We start from the raw sequence: 7,990 nt of genomic DNA, 5'->3' as shown, positions 1-7,990 counted from the left end.
TCACTTCAAAGTCATAGTCCTGTAAGTTCAAAGCCCACCTCATAAGTTTGCTATTGTGGGTTTTCATTGTCTTTAACCATTGCAATGGTGAATGGTCAGTACACAGAACAAAATGTCTTCCCCAGATGTAAGGCTTGGCCTTCTGGATCGCGTAGACTATGGCCAAACACTCCTTCTCCACGGTTGCCAAATGTCTCTCACCTTTTTGAAGTTTCCTACTCAGGTAGGACACCGGATGCTGGTCACCATTCTCATCCTCCTGGCACAGAACTGCTCCTACCCCGCTGTTAGACGCGTCGGTGTAGATGATAAACTCCCGGTCGAAGTCTGGAGCACGCAGGACAGGATAGTTGATTAACGCCTCCTTCAACCTCTGGAACGCCGCCTCACAGTCGCTGGTCCACGGGATGCGGTCATCAGCCTTCTTCCTCGTCAGATCGGTCAGCAGAGCCGCAATCTCGCTAAACCTCGGGATGAACTTTCTGTAGTAGCCCACCAACCCAAGAAATGATTTGACTTTTCTCTTGGTGGTGGGTCTAGGCCAATCTCGAACAGCTTCTATTTTGGCCTCCAGGGGTTTTATCATTCCTCCCCCTACCATGTGACCCAAGTATCTTATTTCTGGGCTACCCAGCTGACACTTGCTGGCCTTTACTGTTAGCCCTGCTGCACTTAACCTCTGCAGCACTAACTCCAGGTGTATCAGGTGATCTTCCCAGGTATTACTGAAGATCCCTATGTCGTCAATGTAGGCCACTGTAAAGTCACTGAGCCCTGCCAAGGTCTGGTCCATCAGCCTTTGGAATGTGGCTGGTGCATTTCTGAGACCAAAGCTCAGGACTCGAAACTCATAGAGACCAAAAGGGCTGCAAAAGGCAGTCTTTTCTTGATCCCTGGGATCAATTCTTAATTGCCAATATCCCTTTACCAGGTCCAATGATGAGATGAACCGACAACCCCCTATGGTTTCAATCAGGTTGTCTAGCCTGGGCATTGGGTAGGCATCAGGAGTGGTTACACGGTTTAATTTCCTGTAATCGACACAAAATCTAATGCTCCCATCAGGCTTGTCCACAAGGACTATCGGAGAGGACCAAGGACTAGAAGAGGGGACGATTATGTTCTCCCTCAGCATTTCGTCCAGCTCCTTCCGCACCTTGTCCCTATAGGGTCCCGTTACTCGGTATGGGGATACTGCCTGCGGGGGTGCATCCCCTGTGTGGATCCGATGCATCACTCCCTTCACTATCCCCGGCTTGTTGGAAAACACCTGTTGATATTTATTAAGCAGCATTTTTAATTCTTGCTGCTGGTCTTGGGTGAGTGCAGGACTGATCTTTACCTCCTCTGGGTTGTATTTTACTTCCCCTCTACCCTCCCAGAAGGGTAATTCAGCTTCCTCACTCTCAGCTGCTTTTATCGCGAATAAAACCCTCTGTTCCCCTCTGTAGTAGGGTTTTAGGGCATTCACGTGAACCACCCTCCTTGCTTGGTTCTCCTCCTGCTCTATTAGGTAGTTCAGGTCTGACATCTTGGAAATGACCCTATATGGTCCTGCCCATTTGAGCTGCAGCTTATTCTCTCTGCAGGGCCTAAGCCAAAGCACTTCCTCCCCTGGGTCAAAGTGTCTCTCTCTAGCTTTGTGGTCATACCATGTTTTCTGTCTGACCTTCTGAGCTTGCAGGTTTTCTGCTGCCAGCTCTAGATTTCTCCTTAGGTCATTCATCAAGGTGTCTATGTATGTCACAACGTCTTGTGGGTCATCCTGGGTGATCTGCTCCCACTTTTGTTTGATCAAATCAAGGTGCCCTTTCACCCCTAAGTGTGCAGCAAACATGTCAGAGTGACCCCTTTGTAAGATCATGGGGCGATACGTTTCAGGTACCACTAGCTGACTTCTGATCCCATCTCCCCCTTTTGAGATATTCCTCAGGGTCTCTCTATATAAAATCCCCTTTTTCTCCAGAAATCTCACTGGGGTTTCAGGTGTTAGCTGAGCGTCAGTCACCTGTTCAAAACACTTTTGGAGAGTGGCGTCTGCCTTTTGCTCCTGTCCAAATCTGCTGTCTGTGGTTAAGGTTTCCACCACAGCTTCTGAACTCCCCTCTGCTTCCGCCTCTGGCTCATCATTACCCCCCTGAACTGTCCCCGTGGTGGCTTGTGAGCGTGTAATCACTAGCACCCTTTTCACATGTTCAGCCAGGTCATTTCCCACGAGCACGGCTGCTGGCAGAGTAGATGAAATCGCTATCCGCCAATCTCCCCTCCAGCCTTGAAAGTTGACAGGTACCTCTGCTACTGGCAGAGAGATTACCTGCCCCTCAATACCTGCTACCTTTATGCTCTCATTTGGGATTATAAACTCCCGGGGAATGATATCGGGATGGCACAGGGTTACCTGGGAACAAGTGTCCCGCAGCCCCCTATACTGACGGTCAAGTATTCCTACGTCCACCCCGGCTGTCTCAAACAACTGAGAATCTGTTTTTATCAGCAAGCAGCGCTTTACCTCCACCAGAGGACCATTTTCCTCAGCCTGATCAGCAGAGGTAGCTGTTCCAGACTGAGTAGCTATGGCAACAGGCTCCCTCTGTGACACTGAGCCTTGCTCTTTCTGGACACAGAACACAGCTTTTGGCTTGGTCCCACTAGAATTCTGAGGCACCATTCCTTTTAGCTGCTTCAATTTCTCACACTCTGAGATCAGATGACCCTTTCCCTGACAGAAATAGCATTTTCTGGTGTATTTTGATTCTCTCTCCTCTTGTTTGGGTTTTCCCTCCAAATTCTGAGGGCTTGGTTTCATGCCTGAGGGCTTCCCTTCACCATGGGCCCCTCCCCCTTGCTGGCTTTTCCCTGGTCCCTGAGAGTACTTGCTGTAGGTTTCTTTGGGTTTACCTACAGATTTCCCCTCACCCAAGGGCTTTCTTATTTGGGAGATAAAATCCGCGATCTCTGCGGCTGCTGCCACAGATTTCGGTTTCCTTTCCCTCACCTGGAATTTCAATTCCCCATGCAGGACTGAATAGAACTGTTCCAGGGCTATCAAGTCTTTAAGCTGTTCATAGGTCTCTGTTCCCTCCTGCGACAGCCATTTCTCAAGCAGCCTCACCAATTGGGCCCCCACTTGGGTAAAAGTCTGTTCTGGCTTCTTGGTGAGGGACCTGAACCTTTGTCTCAGCTGCTCTGCATTTATCCCATGTCTTGCGAACACCAGTTTTTTAAACTCTGCAAAATCTTTCATCCGTTCCTCAGGCATCTCGGCATAAACCTCAGCCAGGCTACCACTGATTAAAGAACGCATGATGGTCATCTTCTCAGTTTCCCTCACTGAGAAGTCCACAAACGCTCTTTCCACTAAGGAAAAGAACACCTCAGGACAATCTCCCTTGTGGTACACAGGGAATTTCTTCAGGTCAGCCTTAGACAGTTGGCCTCCCTCAGAATCCCTATTATTATTATTGTTCTGGTTCATCATTTCCAGTTTTCTTAATTCAAACGCCATTCTTTCTTTCTCCAGAGCAATTTTCTCTCTCTCTCTCTCTATTTCAAATTGCCGCTGTTTCTCTCTTTCCCTTTCCTCCATTTCCCTCACCCTCAGTTCATGCTGTTGGGCTAGGAGTAATTTTCTGAGTTCTGGGTCCTGCTCTCCTGTGCTGTCACCTTGCACTGAGCCAAATTCATCCTCAGAACCTTGGTCAATCTGGGGGTCTTTCACTTCACCCATGTCTGTTACTTGACTTCGAGTCAAGGGCATAATCCCCCCTCAGAACAGGCTGCTTTAAAAAGTCAAGCCTCAAAATAAAACGACCACTTTTTTCCTTCTTGCCTCAGAACCAGCTCTCCCTAGAGATTGCTGCTGTTCTTCAGCACTAATCTTGCAACAGTATCGAGTCAGAGCCTACCCCCCTCTGCTGGGCCTCTCAGCTGGCAAGCTAGCTCACTGTTACTACGCAGTTTTGCCTCAGCTTTTTCCCGCCAAAACTAGGCTGCCTCAGAGCACCTTAATCTAAGTCTCCCCAGTTGGCACGTTCTTCTACTAGCGCACCTCCCCGTGAGGTACACCTAGAAGATTACCTACGCGCCTCAGACTGTCCCTGACTAGACCCCCCTTGCTCTGGGCACACTTGCCAAGGCTTTGCTGGACCACTGGACAACTGGACCAGTCGTATCCCACCGCTGCCACCAATCAATGTGACAAACCCAGACCTACTGGGATCTATCACACAGTTACTAAGCTGCCACCAACCATTCCCTATAATAAGTCACACAGACCAGGGATGGATTTTTAAACAACAAAAGAATAAGGTTTATTTTAAATACAAACAGGGTAAATAAAACAATCAGGTGAATAAAATAAAGTAACGTGGCTTATTCTCACACACACAAGCATACAGTTTGGTTCACCTAGAACCTTTAACTTAAAGCACAGACCCTGAACCCATCAGTTCTGGCTAACCAACAGACCCCTGAACCTTTCAGGCTGGTACTCTGACACACAGTAGTACCCTGTCAGACACCCAGACTCCCACAACAGCTTCTTCTTCCCCAGCTGCTGCTTCGTCCCAACCCAGTGTCTCACAGTCTGTCTCAGCATCTCCTCTTCACCACACAGGCATCACATATTTATACAGTACAGCCCCTCCTCCTGATGTCCCGCCTTCCACTCCCCATAGGATGGAACTTTCCCTCCAAACCCATGACAGACAGGTAACATCAGTGCTGTTATGTAACAGTGTTGTTTCAATGAAAACCAAAGAAATGAACATGTGAGTACCACAACATTTGCAACTGCAACAATTTTCTGAGAGAAGAGTTGCATTTTCTGACATAATTGCAAGGGTGCCAATATTTTTGGCCATGGCTGTATATACAAATGAGACTGGATCATATGGATCATAAAGTAATCAAAATCATGGCCATGGGGCAGATGTGGGAGATGTCAGTGGAAATGTAAGTAACATTTTTGTTTAGTCGTTTAGTCATGTCTGACTTTTCGTGACTCCATGGACCAGAGCACGCCAAGCCCTCCTGTCTTCCACTACCTCCCAGAGTTGGGTCAAATTCATGTTGGTAGCTTTGCTGACACTGTCCAACCATCTCGTCCTCTGTCGTCCCCTTCTCCTCTTGCCCTCACACTTTCCCAACATCAGGGTCTTTTCCAGGAAGTTTTCTCTTCTCATGAGATGGCCAAAGTACTGGAGCCTCAGCTTCCTTCCAGTCAGCACTCAGGCTTGATTTCCTTCAAAATGGATAGGTTTGTTCTCTTTGGAGTCCAGGGGACTCTCAAGAGTCTCCTCCACCACCACAGTTCAAAAGCATCAATTCTTCGACGGTCAGCCTTCTTTACGGTCCAGCTCTCACTTCCATACATCACTACAGGAAAAACCATAGCTTTGACTATTTGGACCTTTGTCGGCAAGGTGATGTCTCTGCTTTTTAAGATGCTGTCTAGGTTTGTCATCGCTTTCCTCCCAAGAAGCAGGCGTCTTTTAATTTCGGGGCTGCTGTCACCATCTGCAGTGATCAGGGAGCCAAAGAAAGTAAAATCTGTCACTGCCTCCATATCTTCCCCTTCTTTTGCCAGGACGTGATAGGACCAGTGGCCATGATCTTAGTTTTTTTGATGCTGAGCTTCATACCATTTTTTGCACTCTCCCCTTTCACTCTCATTAAGAGGTGCTTTAAGTCGTCCTCACTTTCCGCCATCAGAGTGGTATCATCTGCATGTCTGAGGTTGTTGATATTTCTTCTGGCAATCTTAATTCTAGCTTGGGATTCATCCAGTCCTGCCTTTCATATGATGTATTCTGCAATTTAAATAAGCAGGAGGACAACATACAGCCTTGTCGTACTCCTTTCCCAATTTTGAACCAATCAGTTGTTCCATAGCCAGTTCTAACTGTTGCTTCATGTCCCACATACAGATTTCTCAGGAGATAGATAAGGTGATCAGGAACACCCATATCTTTATGAACTTGCCATAGTTTGCTGTGGTTGACACAGTCAAAGGCTTTTGCATAGTCAATAAAGCAGAAGTAGATGTTTTTCTGGAACTCTCTGGCTTTCTCCATAATCCAGTGTGTGTTAGCAATTTGGTCTCAAGTTCCTCTGCCCCTTCGAAATCCAGCTTGTACTTCTGAGAGTTCTCAGTCCACATACAGCTGAAATTACATCATGTAGTCACTGGTAAGTATTTTGACTCTAACAGTGTCATTCCCAATACAAACTACAGGGTAAATTGTGATGTAGTCACATACTCATTGATCTATTGCTTAGACCAACTATTTGTTTCCTGCTATCATTCCTATCTAGCTGATAAGTATTGGGGGGGGGAAGATGGGTGACAAACATAATATTCAAAACTTCCTTATATCCCATTTTAGGTTTGTTTTTTTAAAATTAAATTGGTAAGCATGAACTAATCATGAGCTAACTATGAACCAAGAAATCCTAGAGCTATTTAAGCTGAAGAAACCATGTGAAGGCAAAATTAATAGTTAATCATAATTGAAAAACCCCAAGAGGTTGCAATGTTAGTTTGCTTCAACATACTGACAAAAACAGTGTCTGACAGAGGAGGTGGAAAGGACAAAATTCTATGCATTCTTTAAGACTAACAGATTTGTTTCTGTGTTTCCCAACTGAGATGGTTAAGACATACCATTAATGTCCTGCAGCTCTTTTTGAACAATAATACCTCCCTCTTTCAGGCTTTGGGTGATCAGCCTTTGCTCACCTACAGATAGCTCCCTAGCCCCAAACAACTACTGATATACAATAAGCAACACAACATGGAAATACAGGCAGGGACAAACGAGATGACACTGGCAACCACCATCAGGGATCCTAACAATGTCGGCCACAGTTGCAGGCTTATTTACTTGTTTATCGTCAAATGCAGTTTATACCGTCTCCTGCCAAAAGTGCCCCTCTGTATTCTATACAGGACAAACAAGTTAATCTCTGCACAAAGGAATAAGTAACATAAATTAGATGTCAGGAATGGCAATACTGAGAAACTAGTTTGAGAACACTTCAACCTGCTGGGACTCTCTGCTATGGATTTCAAAGTGGCTATTGTAGAAAAAAGGAATTACAAAGGAAGGTTGGAGAGGGAGTCAGTGGACGTAGGCTACAGAAACAAATTCTGGTGTATCTCTAAGGACACGAATAAAGATCAAGGCTTCCTAGCACACTACATGTATGAATAACTCAGTCTTGTGTAATATCTTATGTATATTAAATAGTTGTCTCCCTTGACAGACTGTGATTTCTGTAGTAGAAACAACTTCTAGCAATTCTATGTCAGCCAAACCTGCCTATCAGACAGCTAATCATGTCAGTTGTGGTGTGCAGTTTTAAGTAATTTTCACCTTCACAGTCCCAATGTTGTGTAAAGGATACATAACCCTTAGTCTGATGTATCCTCAGCTGGTCATAATCCTCCTCATCATAGGGACATAGCTGGCACACTACAAGCATTCCATGTATGGAATACAAATGCATTTGACCCACAAGAGTTCACACAGAAACAAATCTGTTGGTTTTTAAAATGCCTCAGTCTTTTGTCCTTTTTCTTTTTGGCCACAGGATAGAAAATAGATATGCACTCTAGATATGCATAGATGATATTTCTTATTATCGCATACCTTGAGTGGCTTCTTCACAAACTCTGTCCATCTCCTCATTCTAAAAAAATGGGCTGGCCAGGAATGGCAAATGTGCCAGAAAGACCTAAAGGTTTCTACTGGAACATCTAGTAAAATGATCTATTACTGGAAATGAGGGCTACAGTCCTATATTGACTTTCCCAAGGCTAAGCCGCACTTGGGGAAGTCAGTGAGAAATACTTCGGAGTGTACATGACAACTACTGAACTGCACTTTCACTGATTTTAAAAAAGAAAGAAATAGGTTTAAACTAGAGATGGGAATATTTGTATTCATAAATGAATGCAAATTGCTGCCCTTAATTGAATATTTTTTTC

General features: G+C 45.4%; 1 long non-coding RNA gene across 1 annotated transcript in view; it reads left to right on the top strand.

Moving 5' to 3' along the window:
• LOC144585781 (uncharacterized) overlaps positions 1 to 6,953 on the top strand; it is a 31,401-nt gene extending 24,448 nt beyond the window's left edge. Inside the window, exon 2 of the long non-coding RNA XR_013540329.1 lies at positions 4,737 to 6,953. This is a non-coding gene — a long non-coding RNA (uncharacterized LOC144585781). The remainder of the gene's footprint in view (positions 1 to 4,736) is intronic.
• The last annotated feature ends 1,037 nt before the right edge of the window (positions 6,954 to 7,990 follow it).

This window comes from Pogona vitticeps, chromosome 1 (assembly GCF_051106095.1).
Source record: "Pogona vitticeps strain Pit_001003342236 chromosome 1, PviZW2.1, whole genome shotgun sequence".
Taxonomy (NCBI): domain Eukaryota; kingdom Metazoa; phylum Chordata; class Lepidosauria; order Squamata; family Agamidae; genus Pogona; species Pogona vitticeps.
This window is presented reverse-complemented; position numbering and strand designations above follow the sequence as displayed.